The sequence below is a fragment of the Dermochelys coriacea genome, chromosome 1, assembly GCF_009764565.3.
Source record: "Dermochelys coriacea isolate rDerCor1 chromosome 1, rDerCor1.pri.v4, whole genome shotgun sequence".
Taxonomy (NCBI): domain Eukaryota; kingdom Metazoa; phylum Chordata; order Testudines; family Dermochelyidae; genus Dermochelys; species Dermochelys coriacea.
In genome coordinates, this window is record NC_050068.2 from 222,749,483 (window position 1) to 222,761,934 (window position 12,452).

A 12,452-nucleotide genomic window follows, 5' to 3' on the forward strand; every position below is an offset into this window, starting at 1 on the left:
CCAGTGTGGGACATTGAGGGGCACTGATACCCCGAGTCCTGCTGCCTGGGGTTGACAGATGGAGGTGGACGATGGGGCTCCTGCCCTAGCAGGGCTCCAGCTGTCAGCCCCGGGACAGTGAGGCTCTGGGGCTCTGGCCATCAGCCCGGGTGGTGGGGATCTGGCTGTCAGCAGTGGGCGGCTGACAGCCAGGACAGTCAATACAGTGTTCACCTAACTACATCAACCTAAGTACTATGCCTCTCATGGAGGTGGAGTTATTAAGCCAATGTAGTGGGTGATTTACGTTGGTGGGAGCAACATTGTAGTATACACTTACAGAGTTAGGTCAACGTAAGCTGCCTTACATCACCCTAACTCTGCACTGTAGACCAGGGTGAAGATCCCCACAGCTTTCCCTGCAAAATACAAAAAAAACCTATTTCCCTATTACCTCCACAGACATGCCAGTATAGTGGGCATTACTGGCAGAGGAAATCTCATCCAAGGTACTATAATTTGTGATTAGGTAATGATTTATGACTTACCTTAAGGCTTAAGCTCTGAAAAAACTTTTTAAATATTCATATAAGTAGTTTTGGCTGAGCTAATTAAAGTAAAAGTTGACTGATTTATGCTTTAATTTACTAAACTTTTTGCCACACCTTTAACGACAAGCCTCTTTCTTTCTTTTCCTGATGAGGCAGATTTTCCATTACCACCAGGCCGCTACTGCATGAAGAAAGAATTGCCATTTCAGACATCATTGGAAGATTCCACTTCATCCTGGAAGTTGTTTAAATTACATATTGAAACCCTTCTCTTTTTCTTAACATTAAAATCAAAACCAAACTAACAAAACAAAATAAGCCCTCACAATGCACTCTAAAAACATTTACTATCTCTCATTTTTTCTCCATGTGAAAGAAAGCCAATTAGACTAAGGAATGTATTACCACCCTATTGCTTATTAAAAATGTTGACTGCTCTTCATACATTGATAGGTTCATCAAGGAGACCCTATGTTGCATTACCCATCCCTTCAATAAACCAGTTCAGACAGTTTTAAAAGTGTAACAGGAGACTTTCCCTGGTTGAAATCCAGCTCAACTTGACAGTGACTCAGGTCACAAAGGGACTTACGTATTGCTCTGAGCATGCCTACCGGATTGGGTCCCAGAGGTGAGAAAGGTATCTATCTTGCCCAGGTTTGAGGGTTGCTCTGGGGCTTAGGCAGGAGACAGATATCCAGAAACCTGTCTCAGGGAACGGAGCACATGCCCAGAGACAGAAACTCTGGTGCCCTGGGGGACTGTTACAGCAAAATTTTTGGTGCTTACAAGGTTGGTCTGTAGCTAAATGGGAGTTTTGTGGAGTACAGTGGTGCCTCACACTGGGACTTCCCTAAATCAGGGATTTAACTATCTATGTCCCTTTGTGGATCCAATCCTAAATCATTGTCAGCTGATAGCTGTGTCTCAGTGATTTCTCTACAGTGAGAACTAGGCCCTGATTTGAAGCTAACTAAAGTCAATGGGAATCTTTAGATTGACTTCAATCAGCTGTGGATCATTCCCTTGCTCATAGAATATAGAATCATAGAATATCAGGGTTGGAAGGGACCTCAGGAGGTCATCTCGTCCCACCCCCTGCTCAAAGCAGGACCAATCCCCAACTACATCATGATGATCAGAATCACTTTCTTGCACAGCAAGCACACTACTAAAAATGGTCATTTCACTTGACCCTAATCAGCTCCTTTCCTGGAAGATGAAACCACACAGCCCTCGAATGAATGGTATGAAGAATGACCTATATTTATCCCCTCATTGGTAGTCCCTTGCAAACAGATCTATCTGTAAAAAGAAAAGGAGTACTTGTGGCAACTTAGAGACTAACACATTTATTTGACATAAGCTTTTGTGAGCTACAGCTCACGTCATCAGATGCATTCAGTGGAAAATACAGTGGGGAGATTTATATATATTTATATTTCCACTGAATGCATCCGATGAAGTGAGCTGTAACTCATGAAAGCTTATGCTCAAATAAATGTGTTAGTCTCTAAGGTGACACAAGTGCTCCTTTTCTTTTTGCGAATACAGACTAACACGGCTGCTACTCTGAAACAGATCTATCTGTATTAGGCAGTGCTGGTGGTATTATAAGGTTACCCAAGCTTTCCCACAATATAACCCTGTTTTCAGTTGCTCGTAACTTTGTCAATCTTTAACCAGCTGGGATGAAAATTTCCTTGTCAGGTGCCTGCCTCAGGCTGAATTTAGTTGGAAATTTTCAGCCAACACAGTTCAGCTGCACCTGAGAACAAGGGTAGGGAACAATACAACGTTTTGCCCATATTAAAAAATTCTGGTGACCTTTTCTTTGAAGAGCTCTAATGCCCCCATGCTTTGGAGCAGGAACTTGATATTTGGCAGGAATCGGGGACCGCGGGACTTACTTTGTGTGTCAGGGATGTGCCTTTTGCTTTTCCTGTGACAATTTTGGCCAAGTTATGAGCATTTCAAATATCACAGTTCACATATGCTCAGCAGAGGCTTCTTTGATTTTAGCAGCTAAAATCTCTGAAAATTCCATCCTCTCTGAGCATGCTCGAGTCTCTCACAGGTCCAAGTGCTCACTAGATGGTGCATGTGCTATCGCCACAGATTGACTGAGCATGCACCCTCCAGACCAGGGCTACTGGGGTGAAGCCGGACTTTTCCTGTAATGGCTACTCCCGTCAGGCACCAGAGCTGAGGTCAGGGAGCCTGTCTCCTGTGCTCTCAAAGACACCCCTGCCTCCCAAGCAGCATGGAGGAGGAAGCTGTCTGATTCAAATGCAGAGAGGATAGAAGCTGGTCAAGGGGGAAGGGAAAGAAGCAGATTTAGACACAGTCTGGTGAGGCTAGGAATGGAGTAGGGGGAGATAAAATGTGACAGGGCAAAGAGGTTGGGACTGGGAACTGGGGGAAGGGGAGGCTGGTATTGGAAGCTGGTGAAGGTGGGAGAGGGAAGACTGAGAGCCAGCTGGCTCGGGGGCAGGGGGGAACACCAGATTGGTTGAGAGCTGTGGCTAAGAAGGGAGACTGGGATTAATTAGACAAGGACACTGGGACTAGAAACCAGTGGGGAAGATCAGATGGGAAGGGTAGACAGATCTGACAAGGATCTAGGCTGTGAGGGAGTGAACTGGGAATGGCTGCATAAAGAGACTAGGACAAGGAGCCAAAGAAGAGGGAGACTGGGGCAAGGAGCCCAGGGAGAGCTGTTGAGGAGAAACTGAAATTAGATGAAGAACCTGGGGCAGGACACAAGAATTGAGACTGAGTGGGAGGGGAGAGACAGATCAGAGGAGGAGCCAGGATGGGAGAACTTGAACTGGCTGGACAAGTAGACTGTAGACAAGGAGTTGGGGTGGGAGAAGGGAACTGGGACTGGGCAGGCTAGGAGAATGGGACTGGGTGTGAGGAAAGGGAGATGGGGATTTGGACAGTGAGCTTGGAGGAGGAGACTAGGAATGGCTGGATTAATAAAATTGGACTGGGAGCAGAAGCCTGAGGAGTGGGGACTGGGACATAACTCAGACAAGGGTCATGCTGGAATGGATAGGGCAGAAGAGGCCAAGCATGGAAAGAATGACCAGAAGAGGCTTTCCTGACTAGTGTGAACTCCCCTCAGGAGCCTGGAATGGAACCCGAGATTCCAGAGTCTTACCATTCTTCTGCTGTCAGCAAATATCTGTGAAATCCAAAGATAAATTGGGAGCCTATGCAACCTTAATTTGGCACCCTTATGAGAATATCCTTTATGATATAAGCTTTAATTACATGCTAATATTTATATAGGACACCTGCCTCATTTAGTGCACAGAATGGACCCGCTCTGGAGATGAATCAGGAGGATATTGTTTCTAAGACTCTTGCCTTATTTCTTGCAGAAGTTTGAGGGTATGTCATGAATCAGGCATGGGGCTGCAGAAAGAGAAAGGAGAGTCTCATCATTAATGCAGTTGAATGCTGCCCTAGAGAATTGGATTGATCCCTGAATCTGCCATAAAGTTCCTATATGATGTTAAGCAAGTCACTAAGCCAAACTTTTCAGCGGTGGTCATTAATTGTTGTGTTCCTCATTTCCTGGGTGCCCGACTTAAGACCTTGGGGACTCATTTCCAGAAATTCTGAGCACTCACAGCTGCAACCAGTGGGAGCTATGCTTGAATATATAAGGTGCTGTATCATGATAGGGCACCTTGGCCTTAATTTCTCTGCACCTTAGCTCCCCATATGTAACATGAGCATAATGTCACCTCTTACCTCACAGAGATTTTGTGAAGATAAATTAATGTTTGTGTAGTACACAGATACCATAGTGATGAACACCATAGAAAAGCCCATGAGGAAATTAATAATTCTATCTTCAGAGCAGGGTTTGAACAGAGTGAAGTCAGTAAGGCCTGCAGCCACAAATTGAATAATGAGGATAATATAAAACATTGAAAGGCTGCTCCTTAACTGAGCACTGTCCATCCTGTGCACTGAATGAGGCAGGGGTCCTGTGGGAAAAATATTATGTGATCATGTAATTAGAGACTGTATCATAATGCATACACACAAGGAGTCTGAATTAATGTTGCACAGGCAACCTTAATTCTGTCATTTCCTAACTTTGGAGTGCTTGACTTCTCAACCTTAATGTAATCTTTTTGTGTGTAATATTTACACAGACAGAGAGAGAGAGAGAGAGAGAGAATGAGAGGGGTACATTGAGTGCAAGCATTCAAATGATCTAGTTCATGGGTTCAGATTAGGATTGGTACCAGTTGGTCCAGTGTTAGTGCTAGAGGCATAAGAACATAAGAATGGCCATACCTGATCACCCAGCACCCTGTCTTCCAGCCATGGCCAATGCCAGATGCTTCAAAGGGAATGAACAGGGCAATAATCAAGTGATCCCTGTCATTCAGTCACACCATCTGTCAGTTAGAGGCTTAGGGACACACAGAGCATAAGGCTGTATGCATGACCATCTTGGCTAATAGCCATTGAGGGACCTATCCCCCCTGAACTTATCTAATTCCTTTTTAAATACAGATATCTATCCACGATGACTACAAGAGCTCTTTCCTGAGTGGTAACAGCAAATTTATGTATAGTTCAGATTACGTTTTCCAATGTGCATTACTTTATATTTATCAACATTGAATTTCATCTGTCATTTTGTTGCCTAGTCACCCAGTTTTGTGAGAGACAGAATATAGGCCTGGGCTTGGATTTGTGATAATTAGTGCGGTTGGGATAGAATGAGGTTTTGGAGCCAGTTCATACACCAAAGCACTGGAGTAGAATCATGGGTTCGGGCAATGACTATAGTTGGGTCTGTCTTATGGTCGGCTCCTGAACCCTGGCTTCCTTAACACACAGTGGTAAACTCAAAACCAGCTGAATCTAGAAACTTACAATGTGGCTATTTTATAGATGTAATTGAGACTTAGGGCAGGTCTACACTAAAAAGATAGATTGACCCAGCTACGTTGCTCGGGCATGAAAAATCCACACCCCTGAAAGACGGAGCTATTCCAACCTAACTCCTGGTGCAGACAGTGCTAAGTCGATGAAATAATTCTTCTGTTAACCTAGTGTGACAAAGTTCCTGTTCTACCTTGTGCTTATTGGTGGATTTGCTCACCTTGGAGCTTCACGGCAGCCCTCAGCTTGGCCGTTTTTCTGAATTCACAGTCCAGGTCAACTCCTCCTGTGTCTGACCAGGAGTTGGGAGGATTTGGGGGAAACCCGGGCCCGCCCTCTACTCAGGGTTCCAGCCCAGGATCCTGTGGAATGCAGCTGTCTAGAGTGCCTCCTGGAACAGCTGTGCGACAGCTACAACTCCCTGGGCTACTTCCCCATGGCCTCCTCCCAACACCTTCTTTATCCTCACCATAGGACCTTCCTCCTGGTGTCTGATAATGCTTGTACACCTCAGTCCTCCAACAGTCTGCGTTCTCACTCTCAGGTCCTAGTGCCTCTTGCTCCCAGCGCCTCACACACATCCCACAAACTGAAGTGAGTTCCTTTTTAAAACCCAGGTGCCCTTATTAGCCTGCCTTAATTGATTCTAGCAGCTTCTTGATTGTCTGCAGGTGTTCTAATCAGTCTGTCTTAATTGTCTCCAGAAGGTTCCTGATTGTTCTGGAACCTTCCCTTTACCTTACCCTGGGAAAAGGGACCTACTTAGCCTGGGGCTAATTTATCTGCCTTCTATTACTCTCCTATAGCCATCTGGCCTGACCCTATCACGCTAACTATCGCCTCGCAGGGAGATAGGTTAACTACAGCGACGGGGAGCCCCTCCTGTCTCTGTAGGGAGTGTCTACACCGAACTGCTACAGCAGCACTGCAGCTGTGTCCCTGTAGCAGTTTAAGTTTAGACATAGCCTTAGAAATCACAGAATTTGATGAAGATAGGCTTAGTAGCTTTATAATTATGAAAAAAATAAAGTCAACCAGACTTCACCCATATGATGCTTGTTGTGTCCTCAAGAAGTGTATCCCTACCAAACCCATTTTAAAAAATGGATAAAAATGCTGTCTTTAAATGCTCATAACTTGAAAACAACTGAAATTAGTTTTTTTCAAATTTGGCAAGTGAAAAAGGGTGTTAGAAGGGAATTTAGGTTTTAAAGTTAACTACAGCAGACATTCCCCTCACTGGCTACAATATTTTATTTTTTAAAATGAGTTTTGTTTTGTTAGGCGTATTTACTTGTTGGCTCCATGCACAGGCTATTCTGTGCCTGTAAGGCATTTGGATGGAATAGAAATCAGGGAGGTACTAAATACTGGCATAGCCAATGGAAGTCAGAAGGGGACTTCATAGCTCAAGGCATTTCTTGTGCTTTGAATAAAACAACATCTACAATAACCCACTGAAGCCTCATGGAAAATTATAAATACATCAAGTGAAATCTTGCCTGAAGTCAATGGCAAAATTCCCACCAACTTCAATGACATAAGGATTTCACTGTTTAGACAATCTGTCCATGTCTCATATTTTCAGTGTCACTCTTGACTTCTTTGGGGCTGGTGATTTCTAAGGAGAGTTGAATAAAGATGAGATCATTGATGCTTAGAAAATCTGCTTCTTATTCCAACCTTGAAGTCATAATTCCCTTTTTGTGATCTTACAACTAACGGTTGTAGAGATGGATGCAAAGACACAGGCAAACTTCAGATGGGAATAAGCAATGGGATCAACTAAGTTCCAAGGAACAAAGATCCTTTTTTCATGCAGATGTCCTTGAGAAATGAGGAAAAGCCCAGACAATACAGAATATGAAAGAATTATTTTTACATAGAATTATTTTTCTGGGAAGTATGTGGGACACTCGCTGGCCCCGATGCAGAAAACAAGGATGGAGGGGGGTGATGTTAAACACACAAGATTTACAGTGTGTTGTGGAGAGCAGGAAGGATGCAAATTTCTTATTAGGGCTTTTCAGCTAAATGAAAATTTTCACCAAAAATTCAATTTTTCTAAAAAATGTTTGGGTTTTTGTTGAAATGGCAATCAAAAACTGAAAGCTTTGTAAGGTTTTGATGAAGACCCAAAAATGTAGATGGAAATGAAAATAATTTAATTTTCCATCAACTTTTTTTTCACAAGAAAATAAATCACTTCCCAAGAGCCCCTCTACCACTGAGATTTTTTTTCTTTTTTGCACTGATATAGCTACATGCTTGTACTGGTAAATTCCACTGGTGCAGTGTGTTTGCACCAGGGTAACTAAATGAATTTAGTTACACCAGTATAAATTGCCATAGTTTAAACTAGGTTTCCTTTGGCCTGAATTTATCACATCACCTCCCATCTTTCTTGACTGTAGTGTCCTACCTGGATTGTTGAAACCAGTTTGTCCAGATCCTTATGAAAAAGATGTGCAATGAAAAGAAAAACAAATAGGTAATGACAATATAAAGTGATCTCTGTTCATGGCAAAGGAGCTGAAATCTTTTCAAAGGAGATACTAAAAATTGTTTAAAGATTGCTGCAGGGAAGGAATTCACACCCTTCTGTATATACAGCTCCTCTGTACAGACCTTTCGAGTTTTCCAAAACAGGATTAATTTAACCACAGTTGTGATTCAGGCTGCCTAGAGTTTTTGCTCTTGTTGGTTGTATGGATTTGTAGCAATGTCTTTACCATTGGGCTTACCTTTACCAGGAGAAAATAAAAGTTAGCTGAATCCATCTTATTAAAAATGGCTTTATACTGAAATGAATTAAAGACATTTTCCATGTGCAGCACGGAGGTGTCCAAAACTAATTAATTCCATTTCAGAAAGCTGTTTTCTAGTCTAAAGTTAGAGGTGCTATCCTAACTAAGACCATAATCCAGCCATTTTAATGTGCTGGGGTTCTGCAAACAGAAGTCTGGGACAGTGTGCTTTAGCCATCTGAGCTGAACCTGATTGTACATAAACAGGGTCAGTTAACATGCATTTCCCACACAGTGTAGATAGGACTCCAGCAAAGCACAAGAAGAAGAGATGTTCTCAGTAATAGAACTGAGCGTAATGTGCTTCAGTTTGGAGACTCCTACCTGAAATGGAGAGGATGGTGTGATGGGATGGCCTGTTCTTAAAGGAATCAGTGCCTAGAGGTCACCGGACCCCACCATCTGGATTTTGAAAGGCCCAGCAAAGATATACAAGGATCCAAGAAGGAACGGGATAGAGAAGAAGTGCTTCCGGGAATAAGTAGTGGTTGGGAGAAAAATAGGCACTATTTCTGTAAAGGCCTGGGTTCTGGGGCTTGGCAGAGTGGGCAGGGCAAGGCTCCTCTTTCCCACCCAGCTGGAGGATGAAATGGGAGAAGGAGATCAACATAAAGGCTGCCTCCTCCCTCTGAGGCTGGGCAGACACTGACAGGAGAAGTCAACTGCCTTGCTATTCCAAAGCAAGAGGCTTGAGGAAGAGAGCTGAGGGGAAAATCCTGTTTGAAGGAGGAAAGGAAGGTGGCTAAACTAACCTACAGCAAAAAGTCTGAGACACCAGAGAGAGGGTTGACAGGGAACTCCTGTCTGTGTGGAGTTGAGCTGAACTAGGTTCAGAAACAAACAACTTTATGGAGACTCATTCCCACCCCCTTCACAACATGTAGGTGGTTGTCTCCACACATCCCGCCTCTCTGCCTGGAAGAATGATTGGGATCACCCAACTCAGAAAGAACCTAGAGGTGTTTCACTTTATGTAAAAGCTTTCCTTACCTCTCCATCCTCAGAAGCTGCTCCTCCTTTGATGCAAGCTCTCTGTGATTTCTCAGTGCTAACTGTCCATCTTCAATACTTACATGGCCCCCTTACCATAGTGTCTGAGTACTTCACAAGCTTTCGGCTTGGATTTAGATTTTTATCAGCAAATGTTGTTTTCTCCATACACGCCAAACCAATGAAATAATATTTCCATTGAAATTTACAGATAGGCAAAGTAATAAATGTGCTGCCTGAGAATTTATTAGAGTTAAAATCCAGTGATTTAGACTTTTGAATTAAGCTTGTTGCAAATGGATTACTGAATGAAGAGTAAAAACAGGTATGATTTGTTTATTTAATGATATTTACTTTGTGTGTGCGTACATAAACTACATTGCATACAACATTTGTATATTTTGACATGTGATGTAGACAGTTTTGTATTTTACAAAGTTTTAACTTTTTCAATTTCAGCCTCTACTATCATTAAATAATGATCTGCCCACTGCATAATTTCCCGCAACTATGAAAATGTAAATGGATAAATATCTTTTAAAATGCTTTAAAATATATATTACCCATCAAAATTATAAAAAGTAATAACTGAATTTTGCCAAGCCTAACAATATTTAATGCATTTATTAAATACAACACCCCAACGAAGCAAGGAAACACTAGTATTGCCATTTTCCAGGACAGAGTTCCCAAGAGACTAAGGTCCACATTTTTAAACGTATTTAGCCATCTGAAGAGGCAGATTGTCACCTAATGGGATTTTCAAAAGCATCTAGTCTTTAGATGCCTTGGGAGTTAGGTGCCTAGGTGCTTTTGAAAATCTAAGTAGTGATAATCTGCATCTTTAGGCATAAAAATACTTTTAAAAATCTAGCCTTATGTGACTCACTTAAGGTCACACAGAAAGTCTGGGGAAGAGCACGAATTGAATGCAGGTCTCCAGCATCCCCCAATCATTGGAACACCTTCCTTTCTGTTGGCATTTGTTTCATATTGCCTTTGAGGCGATGTCTACACTATGAGCAGTGTGAGTCCCCTGCTTGTGTACACAGACTCATCCAGCTAGTGCAAGTATAAATAGCAGCATGGCTGTAGTAGCACTGGTAGTGGCAGCAGAGGCATGGCTGAGCCATGCCGAGTACAAACCTGCTTAAAACGGATGGGAACGTCCTCAGCACAGCTAAACAGTGCATCCGCAACCAGTGCTACCATGGCTATGCTGCTATTTATATTTGAGCTAGCTCAAGGAGAGCCAGCAGGAGTAAATGTACATGAGCAGGGGAATCACATCCCTCACCCATAGTGTAGACACAGCCTGCCTAAGAGGCAAAATAAATCAATGTATAAAAACTCTCTCAGGATATATTGGAGCAAATCTGTCCCTGTCATAACTCCCTGAATTCAAAGATTTACACTAGAAGTGAATTTGACCTAATAAACTTCAAAAATGTATTGTATTTTTAAAAGCCTTTTGCGTGATTTCATATGATCTGGATATGTGTCATCGTATTCTGTTTGTGGTGGGTTTTTTTAAGACTTGAAACTTCTAGGATTATCAGGTGCTCCCAACTAGGTCAGAACAAGTTATTATGTGCCAGATCTGAAGCAGTAATTGCTGAGCCCTGACTGCATCCTGTCTATGCTCTGGGCGGTTGTGGGTGTGTGTACGTGTATTATTTTTATGCACGTCTGCCATAACTTGCTTCAGGGATTCAACCAACTATTTGTCTACAGCATGGCTATGCAATTACTAATAGGGAACAAGGTAACCGTCTACAAATGCTGGAAAGGTGTAAACAAGAAAAAGAACGGACAGAAATTATTTCCAGGGGTTTTAATGAGGTGTAATAGGATTACTTTAAGAAGGGAAACATTTAGGAGGAATCAGGAAAAATGTTTTTGTCAGTAGAGTGACATTAACAAACTGCTCTGGACAAAGCACTAGCAAGTGTACAATAGGGAACAACTTGGACACATAGCCTGAGCAGACTCAGACATCACCTGATGCATATTTCATTGTTATAGTGGACTGTTGTTTTGAACCCCAGAGACACTGGCCCTCTCTTATTTCTGGGCTAAGGGCTGGCCCTTCCCCCCTGCACACAAAAAAAAAGACTTGGCAGATGATCAAGACGAAGGGTAAGGGAGGAATCCTTCCCATCCCCATAGTTTGATACAGGGCAATTGTGCTGTTGCTTCTCCTGCTACTCCTACTGTAAAGCTGAGGAAGCAGTATGCAGTCTGTGCACTTATCTGCTCATGCAAACATATTCCTGTTAAAACATTTATTAGACCATCCATACAGCTACTACAGAGAGGGCCAATGCAAATTAAAGCAATGGTTAAAACTAATATGGGCTGGCTCTGTCTACACTGGCTGCTCAAAATCTGTTTGAAAACCAGGTTGAATCATTTTCTAACACAGCTCTGTTCTGAGCATAAATGGATTCAGACTGGATGCTCTGTAGGGAAAGGGACTGTCTTCCTATTTGTACAGTGCCACACATATTTTGGGTGATACCATGATACAGGTAATATCAATCAGGGCCTAAGACTTCCTGACAAAACACTTGTGGAAAAATTCAACCCATGCAAAACACTGCTGCTGAACTATACCGGTGGCTCTCCCTGATAAGAAATCTAGGGTTGGACAATCTGGTCAGCCAAGTCCACTTTGCACTTAGGATCAGACAGCAGCTACTGGCTCCTTTATTAACCCCATCCCATCCAAGCAGAGCTCAGATACAGCCAAGAATCTGACCCAACATCTTCCCATTGCACTGTGTTGTGTAGACATGTATGACTCACTAGTAGTTTTCTCAAAAACAAAAGGAGTACTTGTGTAGTACTTAGAGACTAACAAATTTATTTGAGCATAAGCTTTCATGAGCTACAGCTCACTTCATCAGATGCATTCAGTGGAAAATATAGTGGGGAGATTTATATACACACATAGAGAACATGAAACAATGGGTGTTATCATACACACTGTAAGGAGAGTGATCACTTAAGATGAGCTATTACCAGCAAGGGGGGCGGGGGAGGAAGAAAACCTTTAGTAGTGATAATCAAGGTGGGCCATTTCCAGCAGTTGACAAGAACGTCTGAGGAACAGTGGGAGGTGGGGGGGGGGATAGTTTTCTGAGTGAGACAGAGGGTGATCACCCGCTTAAATCTCTCTCAATGGGGAAAGTTGAGCAAGTAAGAG